Here is a 19383-nt window from a genome sequence, read left to right as displayed (position 1 = left end):
TTGCTGCTACTAAATTTAAGCACGATAATCAATTAAATGTTAGCGGCAGAAGATTGACATTTATGCATTGTATGCTCTAGTAATGCTCTATGCCAGCCACATGAAAGGCAAAACAATGCCATGTAACATTCGTGTTATTTTTTTTTGTATGCATCGATTTACGTGTTTTACATTTGAAACCTTCAATAGCCTATTAATACCTTTGCGATGAGAAGGCACGCAGCTCGTCTGGGGCAAAGGTAGCTGTCAGAACTCTTCAAGCTATAGCTTTTGCTTCTCTTCGATTAGCTTGCTTCCGTTATGTCAACTGTAGGCTCGAAACCAAGTTCTGGCTCAAGAACAAACTGAAATGGAAAAAATAACCATGGACAACAATGAACCAATTTTTGAAACCTTGGTTCTGCACTAGAAATATTTATTCCTTAGTCTCAATTAGAACCCACATCTCCCTATTTTCACCTATTAGCCATGTTTAGGACAAGGCACCGTTTAGCAAAGAAAATGTGATATTTTTCTGCCTTTCTTACCCCATGCAAACACAAGTAATATTTTATATTGAAATATATTATTAGCGAAGCACATTTCACTGTGCTTTATCATTCTCAACAGAATAATTTTCTCTTGATTTCCTGGTAGATATGACTGCCTTTATTGCATGCTTTGGCACTGTTCACTCTTTTAATACCACCTACATCATTTTCATACCAATAGTCCTCTGGAGTTAACCTAGCTATTTTTAATCTTTTTACTACGTGCCGCTAATAGGCCTCGAAGGGATTAGTCAGGCTACTTTATTTATGACTGAAATGCGTTGTGTATATGTTCCACGACTCTTTTGATATCAAAAAGTTTAAGATAGCTTTCTTAATTTGGCAGCTCCTGCCCAAAGCTCTAAATACGTTTTAACCTCTTGTCACAAAAAAAAAAAAAAAAAGTCTTTCTTCAGGTAGCATTTTTCTCCGTGCTTACAGCGTGTGGTCAATAGCAGCAGAGATGAATGTGTTCCCATTTGACTTATAGCAGCTGACTACATTATATCCTGAACTGGAGTTTCGTTCTTTCAGTGCTAGATATGTATTTCTAATCAATTTTGAAAAGCAGTATTGTGCCCTTATTTTGAAAACAAACAACAATAAACAGTAGAAGAATAAGCAATTAACTGCATAAATAACTTAAGTATATAGGCAATAGCATTTACTAGTTAGTGCTGTTAGGGTGTTACCTATTGCTGTTATACCTACATACTCCTACCATCTAACTTTCTGTATAGCTTCTTTCACCATGTTGTGAATAAGGGCAATCAGGTGACAGACATGAGAGAGAATGGTAATGAGCACAATAAAAGTAGCGCCAATGAATAAAACTGAGCCTGGACATGAAGTTCCCTCCCTAAAGAGAAAGATTCAGTTGACTGGCAGTAATTCACACTAACTTAACAAAATTCTCTTTCATTGCGCGGCTTTCGAATTCATAACATATCAGATGCTGATAGAACAAAGTTCAATTGAAAATAAGCCGTTATAATTTTTCATTTTGCAGAATTTTAACAATTAGTTATTCAATGCATTCTCACTAAAATTGTTTTTTATAGGTATTTTATATTTAGTGTTTTATGAATTCTTTTCATAACTTGTGCTGCACTACGATTGAAAAGCAAGACAGTTTCCAGCTGCAAACTGATACATACAAAGCGCCGACACACGCGACAGCATTTCACACACAGGGCCGATGTTTCTATTTTCACTTTCTAAATTTTGATTTTTGTGGTTTATTTATTATTTTTGTACGCGTATACCCAGCATCAGCAAACATTCCTTTCCCATTCAGCAATGCTTATATTTGAATCTCAATTAGTTAATGATTCAATTACACACTACATTTTCTTAATTAGCATCATCAAACATTCGAGTTTTATTGCGAGAATTTTGCCACATTTCGGATACCCCTTTTTGAAATATCAAGCCATTTCAAGTATTTACTTGATCAATCGGACAATCTAACTGTTCTTAATTAGCTTCAAGCATTAGCATTTCATTTTGACCATTTTGACACATCTGAATACCCCTTTTCAATTTGCTAATTTGTTCATTTCCCTAGTGAATAAATTCAATATAAATATTTCATTAAATCGTCATCGCCTATTACACAACAATCAACCATAAATCGCTACAACCCCAAATTACTACGATACGATTTTTTTACGCATCCCCGATTATTTTCGACAAGCGCTGCCGACTAGTACATCGCCGACCACTTTTCAGTCAAGCAAGTTGTGTAAACTGTCGCTTAAAAATAACTTCCTTCGCCTGTTAAATTTCCATATGCCACAAGCGAGTGTCCTCATAAAATACACTATACCAAGAGCATTGTTGCAATGATCACCAGTTTTACGGTGCGTTTGAAGCCCCTGCATTGACATTCAATGCAGTTCTTGGTGCCCGCTTATATCTTTTGCCACAGTTTAACAAGTCGTTCTTTGAAGAATGATGTTAGGATGATGGACTGTAACGAGATATAAAACATAGCTGGGAAAAATGTACAAACCACAACCACAAGCTCACAAGTAATATCAATTATAGACTAATATCAGAAGTTACCAAAAAATATATGCTTAGGTAACGAGTTGTACTTGACTGCTACATAATCAATTCAAAAATATATTGGCATTCCAACAGGGCAAAACTTTAATCCTACAGACCCAATTGTAAATTATTCAGAGTAACATGAGCCCAGCAGTACAGGTGATATATCTGCACAACTGGGTGTTCTTTTTGTCTTACAGGGATTCACACAGCAACGCGACACAAGCTATGAGGGATGTCGCTGTGGACATTTCCGGAAATTTGGATTATGAGGTTTTTTTTTTTTTTTTAACTGACTTCGCGCAGCACATGGGAGCCACGATTTTTGCCTCCGTCGAGAAGACGCCACCACGGCCAGAATAGAACCTGCGTATCTGCGTCCAGCAGCCTTAATTTCTTTGCTTACAGCAAAGACTGCGCTTCCCTTAGGGCTGCTATTGCGAAAAAGTTTGTAAAACGAGCAAACAAAACTGGCCAACATGCTATGCACAGTGTATCATGAATGTGTGCGAGGTGGCTTGGTTTGAGCGAGTTAGGGAGACGACAATATCAATTTGTGACGAGCCGTCACGATTTCAAACAAAGCGCAGCGGTTTCAAGCAATCAGCCCTTACCTATAGGCACTAGGCTGTCTGCAAGCTGTCGTGGCGGCACAAACGTTGCGTATTCTTGACTCGCTTCTAACTGAAATTCGCGGCCTTCTGGACTGTAGAACTAGGTGTCGCGGTCGTCATAACCCATTTTAACGGAACTTCGAAATCAGTGAGCTTTCGTCTGGTGTAGGTGCGGGAGAAAATAAGCGCGCAGGGGAGTGCCACAAAAACAAGGCGTTCTTATTCGTGGTAATCGGGAAACGAGCCCTTGGCTTATCGCGATGAAGCGCTTCGCGCCGCTTTTGTTGTGCCGCGCGTAGACCAGTCGCCATGTGCTCTTGCTGACGCCTACTGCGTGTGAACTTTCGCGTTTCGAGTTTCGTTCGCTATCTTGCAATCTTCGACTAGGCTCGGGCTCGGCGTCACGGATCAAAGCGCACGGTCATGTATGCCTGATAGTGGTAGGTATACAGCATGCTTGAACCCCTGTTACACGGGTACTTTAACGGCCGTTAAGGAAAACGTCAGCTGGTCTTAACGGCCGTTAGGCTGAGTTGCACGGCAGCGCGAGGGCCGTTGGAAATCCAACGGCGATTGACACCAACAGAGCTCGCCGGTCTCCATTCCATGTCCGTTCCGCCGCCGTTTCCGTCCGCTTCGTCGTGAAATAGGCAAGATGGCAGCCCCCAGCAGCAACGTCTCTCCGCTGCAGGTAAGCGCTCCGGCGCAAAAACGCTTTGCCTGGACAGTGTCACATGCGCATTTACTTATCAACTTCTGGCAGGTCACCTTGCCGAACTGCGAGCACAGAAACGCAATGCGCCCGTGTACGCAAGGATGACAGCGCTATTCAACCAGCTCGTAGTGAACCGACCGAACATGGAAAGTGCCTTGTGAGCGCTGCCACCACCGTTTCGTTCCCATGGCCGTTACGGCGTTCAACTGACGCTCAACTGAACTGCCGTTGAAAACGCCCGTGTAACAGGGGTCTAATTAGGGAGAATGAACTTTCCGTGGCAACCGTCGTACCGAGCTTTTTAAAAGCGGTCGCACACTCACGTACGATCGGTAAGGTGGCTGACGCCTTCTTGTAGCGCGAACCACATAGTTGCAGAAAATTGTTGGAGAGTGCTTGCTCGCGCAGTTTTCTGCATGTTTTCGCCAGTGTTTTTCTGCCACTTAAGTTTATTTGGATGAGTTTATGAGGTTCAGCACCAAATCAACTTGGCCTGTAAGATGGAGGGCCCCGTTTCCACCCAAGCACGCGGTGGTTTGCTTTAGCCTTCATCGATGTGGACAGAGACCGCCGCCGCTGTGAATGTGATACCGAGAGCGTCGTACAAAACACTCGGAGTGCCTCAATTAACGTTCGAACTCGGCCGCGCCAGCTGCGTTTGCGTTTAGAAGCGAAACGTAAAAGGTGCCGGTGTTCTGTGCCGTTGCCTCTGGCGGTTAGCTCCGGGTTCGGTATATATACGTACGGACAGTGTAGAGCCGTAGCATCTGCGGTTAGCTCCGGCAGCGCGCTCGAAGCTGACCGCAGATGCTACGGCTCTACACTGCCCGTGCGTATATATATACCGACCCCAGGTGGTGAAATGAGTTGCGCCCATGCAATGCTGCGGCCTTCATTATTTTAATTCGTGAGTACAACAGACATTTATGCAGAACCTGTCCGCGGAGCATGTCGTCAGTGTGTTTGCCCGCATCCTCAAAATTCGGCCGCCTGGAGCCTGAAATCTGTCCTCGTCCGAATTGACTCAAAAATGGTCTCTAACCTAAATTTGATATCGGCAATTCAATGGTGACCTGCAAATTCGTGTGGTCCACCTCCATAACTTGGCCACCTGGAACTTGACCTCGAACAAATTTGATGAGCGTAAGCTGAGGGAAATTTCACTTTCACTTGGTGACAAGAGATATTGTCACGCAGTGCGCCTCGCGACCCCCCATCTAGCATTAACAAACAAATAATACAGAACTGATACGCGAGCCAGAATAAGAGTGATAAGGCCGTATGTCAGTGGCTGCCAAAAAATCAACAAATCCAGTTTTGTATAGGTTTCTCGACAATATTAAAACAAGAAACCACAATGCAGTGAAGGTAAACAAGCAAAGGGGTGTGCGGAAATTGCAGTTAGCTTAGCGGAGAAAAAGAATGACAAAGAATAATTTTGTGTTTTGCGACAAAATAAATACTATACGCAATAAACTCAAATGCGAATATCTCTTTTCCAGCTAGTCATCTGAACTACCCACTTCTAATACCAGTGCGCTAGTGTATGCGCTTACGTACATAAATATTTCATCCCTCAATTATCTTTGGATAATGTATATTTACTTGTACTTCTTAGACGTCGAATCATCACAGCATTTCGGCTCGTCTGACAATAATATCAGAAAATGACAAACATATTTAAATTCAGCTGTTCAAGCGACTTCTCCAAAAGCAAAGTTTCCTGTTCGGTTACGAACAGTCAGAAAAACTAAAAGAAAATTTGTGTAATGAAAATCTGCACCCCATGACTATGAGACGCACACGACATTTTATTTTATTTATTTATTTCACCAGTACAACTGGAGGGATCTCCTGGCGAAAAGCTGATTTTGCAGCTTGAAGGGGGTCGGAGAACCCTTACAAAGTGTTACACAAATCAGTGGCATTGACATGTATGATATTTATTACAGGAGAATAATGCATGCAAAGAAGAAAGGAAAATACACACTACATAATGCATAAATTTACTACACTCGATAAATGCTATTAGGTGATGTAAACTATGCTAACCTATGCCGGTTTTAGGGCCACCTACTTCAAAAATTAGGGGTATGCGTAAGGAAATATAGAACATTCACCCAGACGTGCTGACTGTTCGCTAGTGTACAATTTAACAGATGTACGTTCATAACAAAAAAAAATGGACAGATCAAATAGTACGACATAATCAAAACTTTAGAGAGAAATGTATAAAATTTTCTCTGTACAAAATCCGAAGCAACAAAAATACAAATGTCTCACAGGTAAACAAAATATTTCCGCAATTCTTTGAATTCGAACTTTTAGTGTATTTATACTTGTTGAGTATGTGAGGAATGTTGTGTTTTAGTGTTTGCAGTTTATAATAAGTTCTAAAGTGCTTTCACAAACTACAAGTTTGTGAAAGTAATCAAGAATAAAAGAAAGAAAACATAACCAAGCATTATAATTTTATTTCCTTTGCTATAGCCCTCGTGAGTGCGAAATATTACGCAAATTCAAAAAATACAACAGTAATATTTTCTCTAAATGTCAAGCGAGTAATAAAATTTGTGAACAAAGAATCACGTGTATGCAGTGCGCTCTGTAACGACAGCCATATTTTGTACTCTGCAGTAACAACCCCGTTGGAAAACGAAAGCTGATTCCAAATCCCAGAAGTTCTAAAAAATCTTAAGTTCTTACCATCCTGCGGTCACTGCATCGCACTTTCCCGATTACAGTTACATCTTGCATAATGGCAAGGCTAGAACACATTATGAAGTGAATTTCATGTTTAGTCTCCTTCATTATTACAGCGCAAAGACGGACGGGACAAGAAGAGGACACAACAGCACAACAGTCCCGTCCATCTTTGCGCTGTAATAATGAATGTACGTAACCAACTCGCCCAAAATGTATTAGTCTCCTTGTTAGGACTTTTCCATGTCCACTTCCAGTTCTTCTGTTTGCTGAAGAAGGTGATCATGATTGTTAAGTTATTGCGCTCTGCAAAATCAACTATACTCCCCCCCTGCTATTCCTAGAACCAAGGCCATAGTCACTCACTGCCTGGTCTCCTGCCTGCTTTTCCCCTACATAGGCATCGAAGGCGCCCATTAGTACAGTATACTGCGTCTTTACTTTCGCATTGCCAATACTACATCTTCCAGAAGCTTTCAACTACCTGGTCATCATGATTACATGTAGTATGTAGTGCGTAGGCCTGTACAACCTTCACTTTATACCGTGTATTAAGTTTAATTACGAGGCCTGCCACCCTCTCAATATGCCTTAGAATTCATCTATATTACAAGCTATATACTTGTTGACAAGGAAACACAATCCTAGCTCTAGCCTCTCCGGTAAACTTCGATAACCCAGTACATGCCCGTCCTTCAGTACAGTATATGCCCCATTCGGCCTCCTAACCTCACTAAGCCCTATGACATCCCATTTCATACCCTCTAGTTCCTCTAACAGCACTGCTAAACTAGCTTAACTATCTAGGGTTCCAGTGTTAAACGTTGCTAAGGCCAGTTTCAAATGGCAGCCTGTATAGCGGAGGCGTGTGTTTTGCCGTAGGTCGTCTGCACCTCGAACGTCTGTGTTCTGACGTTCAATATATTAGACCCGTTTCTAGTTTTGCACCTTATGTTTTTTCGCTCACGCAAGGGTGAGTTTTTGTGAGATTTTAAATACTCTGTGGGCCTAGACAGGGAATCGCTTGCGATGTCTATGAAATTGTTCCATCCTTTAGGGGGATTTGGTAAGAGGCTTCGGGGAAGGCTTGGTCTCTTGCTGTGTCTGTATAGATTGTTAGCAATAGACTGCTTTTGTTTGAGATTTCTTGTGTTGTAGGTAGGCTCACTGTCAATTTATCTGGAGGCCTGGAGTTTCTATAGCCTTATTTTTCCGCATCATGTTTTTCCTGGTGCGCGTTCTAGTCTTCTTCTAGCGCCGTTGTCAAATGCATCCACGCATCTACTCCTCGGGAGCCCCCACCTTCTGGGTGAGATTATCGTGAATTGTTCGCTGACACAGCTTTACGGCTGGTATAGAGACTTGCAGGCCACATGGTTGGTTCATTAGCCGATAATGTGCAGTCAAATTCTGATGCGGTCACCACTGCTGGAGTCCACGTGTGCAGAGGCAGCACCGACTGCCTGGCGTCTTCCAGCCGCTTGCTAGGAATAGCGACACGCTTTTAGGAACTTGCAGACTACATGCAGGGCCTAAATGTTCACAGCCACCTGTGGACTTGCAGGTTGGTAGCTCGGTGGATTAGTCATTCGAACCTAAGGAAGCGTGCCAGAAACCTAGACGCAAACACTAGGGAAATAACTTCGCCTTTCGTGTTTAATGCTGTAGGTTAAGTTCTGCAGAAAATCCGGCGCTATCTGCGTTGTGAGCGAAAATTCAAGGGCATGGCTATAGCGGGTTGTAGTTGGCAGGGGACATGTCCGGGTGTACATATTGATTTGTAGAAGGCTCGCGTGACGCCAGGAATTCATACGACATGGCAGGGTCTCCAAAGTACGACTTTTCTATTAAGAATGGAAGGTGAGATACGAATGTAAGCTTCCGGGACCCGTTTGCGATGAATAAGAAACGTTACTCTTAAGGCACGCAGGCACATTCGTACCGCCTATTTAAGGCGGGGCTTGATAGTTATATGCATATGTTGGGTAGTCTTTCACGCAAGAGGCAGGTATGCGAAACTGTTCAAAGAATGTATGAGAGATAATAGAGATACAAATAAATGCGCTAGTGATTAAGCAGGTAGAAATGTGCGTGTGCGCGAACCAGGATCTGCAAATAGTGATGAAGAGGAGAGCTATTGACACTATAAATGCAGACATGATATGTCAACCCCCTCCCCCTCAATTTTTTGCAATTACATTGCCTGCCCCACTAAGATTGCAATTGAAGGATTCTGAAGTTGTTTCATAGTTTTTTTTGTTTTAGTGACGTCTTATAACTATTGGTAACTACCTCCACTACTTTCCTACCATTTCTAAATAAAGAAAACTATTCAGCAACATTACTTTTTTCAGTAAGGGTTGTTCGGGCTCCGCAAGGATCAGATGAGTCATTTTTCTATGCCCATTACACCGCACATGGTAGCAGGAAAAACTTTCTTGGAAGTTCTACCTTTTCTCTTTATCCCGTTCTTCACTTTCAGCATTTGCTGTAAAGCTGTGGTTCTTTTTGTTCTCTTTCGTTTGTTTCCGTTATAGGGAAAGTAATCAGGCAAGTTCCGGCCGAAACTGCGATCACGTTCTGCGATAACGACGTGCGGAAACCACACAGACGCGCATTCTATGCTTCCGTCTTTTATCTTCGCTCCGTTCGTCCGTGTCTTGCCATGCCATTTCCGGAATCGATTGAGTCACGTGACCTATGCTTTCCGCTTCTAGGTGCCCCATCGCTTTCGAGATTTATTGCTAGTCGTAGCTGACACAAGCTAGCTTGACTTTGTAGCGCACCGCATTTTTCATTTAGGATCTCCCTACTAAGGATGGCGACGCTCAGAAAACCTCACAGGTTCAGATAAATTAAAACTTTCACGGAGCTTTACTCAAAAGCAGGGGCATTTGGAATGGATTTTAGGTGGTTTGTTCAAAAGCTTGTGTCCTATTATTTGGCTATTGAAAGCCGCTTCGAACATGAAGCTTCTGACATTGGAGGAAAGGAAAGGAAAAGAGAGGTAAATGACATGGTCTCCAAAGAACATTCGTTTTAAAATTACTGAAATTTACAATGATAAAAAACACCTACTCGACGTCGTCGTTATATTATTGTGCGCAGTATCTTTATTTTCTAAGGGCAATATGTGCGCTGTCTGTATTGTTAGCATCATCGGATCTTTGTGCTAGGTATGAGCTAACACTGTTTTATATTGCAGATGTTTGTGTTATTTGGCATCTATCTTATCAAAATCACCCATTTTGTATTATGTTCAAGACAGTGTTTTGATTTCCACGCAAGAGGAGCTGCTAACAATTAATTTGAAATCCTCAATTGCTAACAAAAATTCCCTACACCAGCCCACAAGTGAGCGTATAGCATCAATATTATTTCTTGCATTCCGCGAGGTTTAGCAACTGTGCCTCGTCAGGGCCATCGATAAACGCCACTGTCTTACACGATTAGCTCATTAATCTGCACAAAGTCAATATACAGTCTTCATCACTGAAAGATCGCAAACTTCTTACTTAGAAAAGTAAAATAATTTAATAAATAACCTCCGACGATTACGGGTCCACAATATAAAAAAAAAAAAAAACGCATCCCATTCAGCACTACACAACAGCGCTTAATAACCCCCGGGCTCAATAAAAGACCCAGCGCTATGCATATGCTACGTATATCGCAGCCCCAGAATCATCACTAGTATTTTTGGAATTCTTGAACAATTTTGAAAGTGGCCCAATTGTTCTATTTTTTACTACTTCCCGTTTATAGCAAGCTAGGTCGGCGGAACAAAATAGGGGGAAAATATCGGAGTGTCCACAGAGCAAAACGACAGCTAAACTAGGCAACGGCTTATAAGGCAGTCCGCATGAGCTGGCACTTGGGCGTTGGTTGATGCTTCGCGCTAATAATTCTTTCTTCGTTTCTTATGCTGTTACTTTTGGAGCTTACATTCTACTTTCTAGCACGAAATTTGCTCGATAGGCCAGTTCCAAAAGTTGCAGCTGAATATGCGATGCCACTGGCGCCATTATTGCTGCTACGAGGTTTAAATTCAAAAGATGCTTGTCGCGTCTCCCGGTACTTGCGAGCGCTGGAATCAAAATGAAACATATATATATATCCACGGTCAGTCGAGCTTTCGACTATCGCTCAACGCCAAATATTAATGACGCAAACTTCTTTGCTTGCAGAGAACTGTTAACACAAACCATGCCTCTCACTAACTTAATTTCAAATTCACTCATTGCATGGGACTGTTATGTGCACTTATTTGAAAGCTATTACGTTTCAAGCAAATTCTGCACAGCTAAAGTTACGATTTCGTGTTTGTACCGCTAGGCGTGATCACTCGCACCTCTTGCGCAGAGTCATCCATTCAATTCCATCTGCGTCCCAGCATCATAATCATCATCAGCCGAACTTTACCCAAACTTTACACAAAGCAAGCTTTCGTCTGATCATCGAAAGCTTCCCAGCGGCGATTATGTCATCATCATCATCATCATCAGCCTGACTATAACCACTGCAGCGCGAAGGCCTCTCCCATATTCTTCCAATTAGTCCGGTATTGGGCTAGCTATACATTCACGTGACCCCTGCGAACCTAACCTCATCTGCCCATTTCACTTTCTGCCGCCCCCTGCTACGCTTTCCTTCCCTCGGAATCCAAACTGTGACCCTAAGCGACCAGCGGTTATCCTCTCTTCGCACTATAAGTCGATGCTTATTTTAAGCAGTAAAAAAAGAAGTTGAACATGTACCGTGTAAATGTTTATGAGAGTATGTTACTCAATTTAGATTTTAGATTTAGCGTGCTCATATGTATACCTACTAGATCATGCGAGCCGAGAATCACAATTCTGTCTACAGTCGCTCAGATTGGCTAAGCTGTAAGCTACGCTGTTGTCGATGTCATTATTGCAAATAAAGTCATTAGTCATTGCCATAGCAACCTACATGTTTTATGCCGTCGCTCTGTTTCGCTAAACTGTTTCGCTACGTCACAAACCTGTGGCATGCCACGAATAATTAAACCTAAGGTAAGAAAAATTAGCCTATGTCTGAACATGACATTATCTTTGACTGTACTTATTCTTTGTCCTTGACTAGGCCTTTTAAGCTATCAAAAGAAAATGCTCGCGCCGAGGCACCAGTAACAAGCAAAGGTTCCTTGTTGTACACAATACGCCATAATGTTTGTCCTGTGTCTGATTACAATGGCATAATGAAAAGAAAGTATTATCACGTGGTGGAGACAATGCCGCAGGAGAGAAACAGACAGCTGTAGAACAGGCAACTGAGCTGCTTTACGCCCGCGAATGAAATAAACAACTCGGCGGTAGAGACAATAGCAAGCGAAAGGAGTGTTGCAAACAGGAATCTATACGAACGGTGACTTCGTGTGTGTGTGTGTGTGTGTGTGTGTGTGTGTGTGTGTGTGTGTGTGTGTGTGTGTGTGTGTGTGTGTGTGTGTGTGTGTGTGTGTGTGTGTGTGTGTGTGTGTGTGTGTGTGTGTGTGTGTGTGTGTGTGTGTGTGTGTGTGTGTGTGTGTGTGTGTGTGTGTGTGTGTGTGTGTGTGTGTGTGTGTGTGTGTGTGTGTGTGTGCGCGCGCGCGCGCGCGCTTGCTCGCCTAAGTGCATTTGTTTGTGTTTGCGCTCGTGGGTATGAGAGCGGGTGTGAGAGCGGCTGTACGCTCCCGGGCGCTCATGTTCTATTTCGCTTCAATGTTCATTATTTTCTATGTTGTGCATTATTCTTGACCTATTCATGATTAACACTGCTGTTCTTTCCACAGATTCGAAATGCATGGTGATAAGCTTCTGCGTTCCATGCGTCCCGCTATCTGAGTTAATGTGTGGGCTGGAGAAGCTCTTCACCACGACTGGCGAAGAGAGGCACTTTCGCCAAACGCTCTGAACAAACCTTTCCGACTCGAAAGTCATCAAGCCCTCGCTATCGCCGAGATGCAGATCAAACACAGCACACTCTACGAGCCTGCTCGTTTCTGAGACGCCTTGGGCTATGCCTGCGTCTATGCGCTCAGTTAATGGGACCCGACGGCGGAGCTCTTGGCTTTTTCATATTGACGTCGTCGTCGCATTAGGAAGCGACGAGGGGAGGGTGAGCGAGAAATTGAAAAAGGCGGAGGAGGAAGGCGCAAGTTTTCAGGATGATTTAACCGGAACTCGCTTCGGCGGAAGAACGTGTGCGTCATCTCCAAGTTGAGCGATGCCGAGTCAGTTGCACGCGCGGAAGAAGAAAGCGTTCGGAGAACGATTTAGGAGTTGGCTCTAGCTGCCCAGAACAGGCGCTTCCGTTGCCTCAGTTTCAACTGTGCAGCTTTTTGCACCATCTCCGTTTCGCCAAAGACACTATAGTTTTCTCCATTCCCTTAGAGTTCGATGCTCTGCTTTCTGGCTAGAAACGCTGGCCAAAACATCCCTCCAACTCCATAGTTAGACTCTCTCTCTAAAACAATTCCACTGGTTTACGATGGTTAACGCGGGCTGCTGGGATAGCCGCGGGCTGTCAAAAGACTGGCACCCTTACCGTGTGTAGCTCAGCGTGGTCCGCTTTGTGTGTACACAAGGAAGGCATCTTCGTGCTTTCTTTGCAAGAAGCGAACAATAGATGGCAGGAGAAGGAAACGAGGAGGACAGTGGTCTGGGCAGTAACGCGCTTTGCATTCAGAAGCCACTGAGAAAGGCGCAGTGCGAGGGACTGCCTTAATGACCGAGCAATTACCCGTTTCACTTCCGAGAGACCGCACCCTGTTAGGAACAACTGCAGTACAGGCCGTTAGCGGCTGCTCTCCATCATTCCTATCTGTCAGTTGCCTATGGTTCGGTATCTTACAGCTCTTGGCGTCAGCCTTTGTTCTTTGAGAGCGTGTTCGTTATTTCCTGCTCCCGTTGCCCTCCATGGGCATGAAAAAAAAAAGATCGATTGTGTATTCTTATAAATACGCTGTGTTGAAAAACAATTTACATGCCTGAGCGTTTCATTTTTGAATAATTAGTAAGTTCTAATTATTTTTCTGTAGAGGTATTGATTGAGCGTGGCATTGATACTAGCATTCGCTATCTCATAGTATGACTAGGCATAACACAAGAGCTGAACTCACATTGTGAAAGTATTTTGAATTAACCATTAAGCACAGGTAATGTTCTTATTCTGTTACTTTCACTTAAACAGTGCAAAGTTCGGAAATCCATAATCACACGTGAATTAAAGTACGTTTTCTAGGTGTATGAGGAAGGGCTTTTGCCCCAGCGAAACATTGCTGTATCCTACATTTTCTCAACCCTTTCTTGAAATATTTGTTAACCCCATTTCTTCATCTCTTCAGTACAAGTTAAATTCTTAATACATCTCTTGGGCTGCATTTTCCTCGAGTGTGTAGGCATTTCTAAGAGCTTTAAGGTTGCTAAAATATCGCCGTTAGTTGATATTGATGGTATTACATATATACGCTTCTGTAAAGGGTAAAAATGACATTGATATTGCCACTAAAGCAAAACTTTCCAGAAGCCGCAAGAAACACAGGTAAAAGTATGCTATTAACGCGATTGTGTTGAACGTACGACCCGTGGAAAATACGGCGCCGGTGTTGTAGGCGTTGTAAGCGAAAAGTCAAGCTCATGGATCAGACAGAATGCACGTGAGGTGCTGTAACACTAATTTATCGGAGTGTGTGACAAGTTGGCAACCACTACCAACTCTGTCTTTTAATTAGAGATTGTAAGATGAGGAGAGTTCGATCCCGATTAAGAAATCCTACTTTGAGGCCATGGAGGCACACCGTAAAACTTGCCTAACGCGATGTTTTTCTCCGTCTGGTGGTCCTTTAAAAAGTGTAGTACGTTATGACTATATGCTCAAGAGTAGATATGAGATTTAGAAGCATAAATTAGAGTGTACTGACTAAGTGAATACTGTAGTGCATGTACCCGAACGAGGATTCGCAAAGAGCGCCACGAACGGACACCGGTAACGCTGGGACGTCATGCCCTCCAAGGCGGACTTTAAAAGCCTACCCCCCCCCCCCCCCTCCCCTCCCCGTTCTCCTTCCAATTGGTTCTTGTTTTTAATTGAAGGCGTTCATTGATCGAGATGTTACAGCTTAGGCATTTATGCAGTCATTAAACAGTGGCACACAGCCGGTGAGCTGAAGCAGGAACAAGGAAACGAGAAAGGGGGAGGGGGGGGGGGGGGGGGGGGGGGGAACCCGATGAATTGAAGCTGGTTACGTTATGTTCTGACCTAATCAGTTATCTTGAATCCGAATATATTTTTACCTATGTAGTCAGAGCTACTTGCACAAACGTCATTCCTGTGAATAGCAACTGCATGCTTTTAATAAAGGTCTAGTTTAAAATTTGCGTTGTTTCATTGGAGCTGACTGCGTTGTTATTAATTTCGCTTCATTATTTAAGAGTGCATTATTAAACTACTGCGTTTCAGGCTTCATAATTCTTCTTAATTAGACTGAGCACCTTATAGATGCAGCACCGTACCTAGTAGGTTACTATTTGGTTTCCCTGTAGGGCCAGTGGCATTCAAAGCTGTTCCAAGGTCTATTTCTCTCCCCTTTTTTTTTTTTTGCAGTCGACTTTAAACGACATCACGACTCCACAGACTTACAAATCAGATTTTGTCGGTTGTCATCCATGTTCAGATGTCTCTGACCCTTTTCATGCAGTAACTCTTCAATACAGTCTTGCTAACACTGTAGCTTAGTTGCGCTCTTGCTCAATGGGAATAATTGTTGCACGTGTCCAGCAGTATGAATAGAGAGATTTAGTTTAGCGGGCTTTGAGGCTATTACGTGATTAGCGAAATAGCGGGTCGGAAACGCGCATGCGCTGAACTCTAACAGCAAGATAGCGCTAGCGCTTGCACGCAATTTCGAGAAGTTAGCGCACGTGTTTTGCCCATTTAGCGTGAAAACATGGCGGCGTCCTTGGATCGGGCAGCCGTCGGCTTCAGACGAACAAGGAGTCGTTGCAGCTCCGGTTGGCACGTTTATAGGCAACTACTGGTACTGCCGTTTTTCGCTTTCACTAATCTTGCTTCGACGACGATGTTCAGGGTTTAAAGAAGCTTTGCTGTTAAAATTCGGTCTGGAATCTGGTGCTCCTATAGGCCTAATGAAGTCGCCTACGACGATGCAACTGCTCTGAACGCAGCAAATTGGTTTAAAATCTCGTTTCGGTGGTTACTATATTTTACTGCTAATTTTGGCTGTATATAATTACAATTTAGAAGAACGTATTGAGCTGGCTGTGAAGTTTACAATGCAGCTCTTAAATGTTGAAAGTCTCACTTCAAAAGGGCATGCAAGCGGGGTTCTTGCAGCATACATCCATCAATCCTCAGAGCAGAAGAGAGCAGACGACAAGCGCCATAATTGAAATATCCAACGCCAGAGTCGGAGCACAGTGTAACGGAAATATTCATGTAGTAAGTTTCATTGCTCATGACAACGTCGCACTTCGGCGAGAAGTGCGGAACCTGTATCCGAGCATCCGAAGACCCGCTGCTTAACAATCGTAGTCAGCGCATAGCTACTTTTCACGTGGTATTAGCTTTGATTCGTAGAGTAAGCGACAGTAAAAAGAAAAAAAAATTGAATTGTGTGAGTACTCATTGTTTCGTACTTCTCCGTCAGCACACTGTGATTGTTGCTTCCGTCAGCCAGCTGTGATTGCTGACATCGCTAAACAGGTGCAGAAAACTACCAATAATGTAGCTGATAGTTTGAACCATGACACTGGACATCACTGATGAATGCAGACCGAAGATATAGGTTCCAAATCGCACCAGTGGTAGGAATACGAAAGCCGTCTTAGTACAATACAAAGCACCTGTCGGCCAGGGGCATTAACGCCTTGGGCGCTGGTGAAAGTGTCTGGCACAGCAAGCCAGTTGTGCAGTTGTACAGTTGCTCAAAATCCTCTTTTAGAATAGGAACGGAAATCTGAACAGCGAAGAGTCTACATCAGATACACCCACAGACCATTCCTCGGGCGGTAGCGGCATATAGTCGGCTCACTTCTGCTTTGCAGCCAGATTTCCATACGGCATCAAAAAAGTTAGCGCGAGCGAGCTCGCGAGCACGCACTGACTTACGCGCTCATTGCTACAGTTCTTCGTACTCCACCCATGTCAACACCGACAGATATCGTGAATCATGCATGACCCTCGACGGTATAGTTGAAAAACGCCTGAAGAATGTGCAGTTTAGTAGCGCTGCGCTGGAAGGGCACGCCCTCTGTGCTTGCAGACTTTCGGAACGTTTAGAAGCAGAAGAACGTCTGTAGCACCTGTAGGAGCAGACGTTCGCCTGCTTCTAAACGTTTCGCACGTCTGCTTCCAAAGCAGAAGGCGTGCCCTTCCAGTTTCGTCTGCTTCCATAGGCGCCACAGAATGTTCGTCTGCTTCTAAACGTTTCGTTTTGCTCGCGGCTTCAAAGTAGATTGTCTCGGCTCCCTGCGGCTCAACCTACGCCTTCTTTCATTTCAGGGACCATTTTTGTTACCAGGCGGCGCTGCCAAGTACCTCGAATATATCCTCAATCGCAGATACCTCTTGTTTGTGTATACCGTTTGCTAAACGCTATACTAAACCTAGATCTGATGGGGAGTCTTTTGCGGCACGTTAACTTCATTTCCGTTAGCACCGCTACTTACGCTAACGCTAAACTAAAGCTCTCTAATAACACGTTTGCCACGCCAGTCTCCTTCATAACGCTGTTTTCTAAAACGCTCTACTTTATTTGCTACGAGAGTATATTGAAAAAAGTATCTCAAGCTTCCGCTCTACAATATATATATACTGACCGGTAGGCATACACCATGTGCACTATTTTGCAGTATTGTCAGCTCCCTTTAAAGCACATTTTATACACTGGAACATACTCTTGTGTATTCATCATCATCAGCTGGACTATACCCACTGTAGGGCGAAGGCCTCTGCCATTTTCCTCCAATTAACCTTGTCCTGTGGAAGCTGCATCCACTTGACCCCTGCGAATTTCTTAATCTTATCCCCCTCGCCTAATTTTCTGATGCCCCTGCTACGCTTGCGTTCCCTTAGAATCCAATTGATTACTTTTAGAGACCATCGGTTACTGTCTCTTAAAACTGCCCATGCTCATTTCTTTTTCTTAATTTCGACTAAAATGTCAGTAACCTGAGTTATATTTTGAAGCCCCCCCCCCCATTCTGCACGATTTCTATCTCTTAATGTTACACCTACCATTTTTCGTTCCATGGCCCTCTGCATTGTCCTCAACTTAAGTACAACCCTTTTCGTTAACCTCCATGTTTCAGTACCATAGGTCCATACCGGTAAGATGCAAGTGCTGTACACTTGCCTCTTCAGTGATAATGGTAAGCTGCTGGTAATTAGGTTTGAATACGTTCAAAATGTGCTCCCACTCAATCTCATTCTCCCTGTTATTTCCTTTTCGTGGCCCGGGTCTACGGTCACTACCTGTCCTAAGTAGACATGTTCGCCTACTACAACACTTTGCTATCTATTTTATACTGCTGTTTCTTTTCCAGGGTGTTCAGCATTACCTCAGTTTTCTGCATACTAATCTTAAGGCCTAACTTTCTGCTTGTCCTGTCTAGGTCATTTATCATTACTTGCACTTGGTTCCCTGAGTCAGTTAATATGGCAGTGTCATCAGCGAATCGCAGATTACTGAGATATTCTCTATCGACCTTGATGCCTAGCTGCTCTCATTTCATGACTGTATACACTCTTCAAAGGAAGCTGTAAACAGCACTGGGGAGATCGTGTCTCCTTGCCTAACACCTTTGTTAATTGGAATTTTATCACTTACTTTATGCAGAACTATGATTGCTGTGCAGCCAGTATAGATATCTTCTAGCACTTCAACATATAGCTCACCTACACCCTGATCTCGCGATGCCTGAATTACTTCTGAGGTTTCGACCGAGTCAAATGCTTTCTCGTATAGTCAATGAATGCTATGTATAGCGGATGGTTATATTCCGAGCACTTTTATATCAACTGGTTTGTAGTGTGAATATCTCTCTCCACAAATCTCTCTATCTCTTTTCCACAAATTTTATTACAGGTCACTGCACCAAGAACGATACAGCTGCGCAACTCCGCCACGCATATCCCATAGCACCGGCCTCCCCCTTCAAGTGGCTTGTGTGCGCTCCCGCCACGCATATCCCATAGCACCGGCCTCCCCCTTCAAGTGGCTTGTGTGCGCTCCCGCCACGCATATCCCATAGCACCGGCCTCCCCCTTCAAGTGGCTTGTGTGCGCTCCCGCCACGCATATCCCATAGCACCGGCCTCCCCCTTCAAGTGGTTTGTGTGCGCTCCCGCAACGCATATCCCATAGCACCGGCCTCCCCCTTCAAGTGGCTTGTGTGCGCTCCCGTACCGTAACCTTTTCCTCTTCCTTCTTCCCACGAGCCGCGTCAGACTTGAACGACCTATCCCACTGCGTCGCTGCTATCACCTGCCCATTATCCTTCAACGCAAACATTTAAATGCGTATATCACGTGCAATTCTGTGAAAGAAGTGCAACATTTCATGATTACCTACCCCACCCATTATGTATTACCCGAAAGGGGCCTTTAGGGTTAATAAATGAAATGAATAATGGTATTCACTTGTGTATTCACACAACAAAAACGTTTTTTATTGTTCATGAATTATCTTTATGGCCCCGCTTGTCGCCGCAGTATAGTTTCTGGATGATCGACAGCTTGCCAAGCCCACT

The 19383-nt window shown here is 43.7% G+C and overlaps 1 protein-coding gene across 1 annotated transcript in view; it reads left to right on the top strand.

Annotated features, from left to right (window-relative positions):
• The first annotated feature begins 3687 nt into the window (after positions 1 to 3687).
• Positions 3688 to 19383, top strand: part of LOC146190480 (cell adhesion molecule Dscam1-like) — a 248871-nt gene continuing 233175 nt past the window's right edge. Inside the window, exon 1 of the mRNA XM_084600899.1 lies at positions 3688 to 3887. The gene's annotated coding sequence lies outside the window, so the exon portion shown is untranslated. The remainder of the gene's footprint in view (positions 3888 to 19383) is intronic.

This window comes from Amblyomma maculatum, chromosome 4, assembly GCF_055883805.1.
Source record: "Amblyomma maculatum isolate TAMU_Amacu chromosome 4, ASM5588380v1, whole genome shotgun sequence".
Classification (NCBI taxonomy): Eukaryota; Metazoa; Arthropoda; class Arachnida; order Ixodida; family Ixodidae; genus Amblyomma; species Amblyomma maculatum.
Note: the sequence above shows the minus strand (reverse complement) of the source record. Positions and strands in the feature narration are given on the sequence as shown.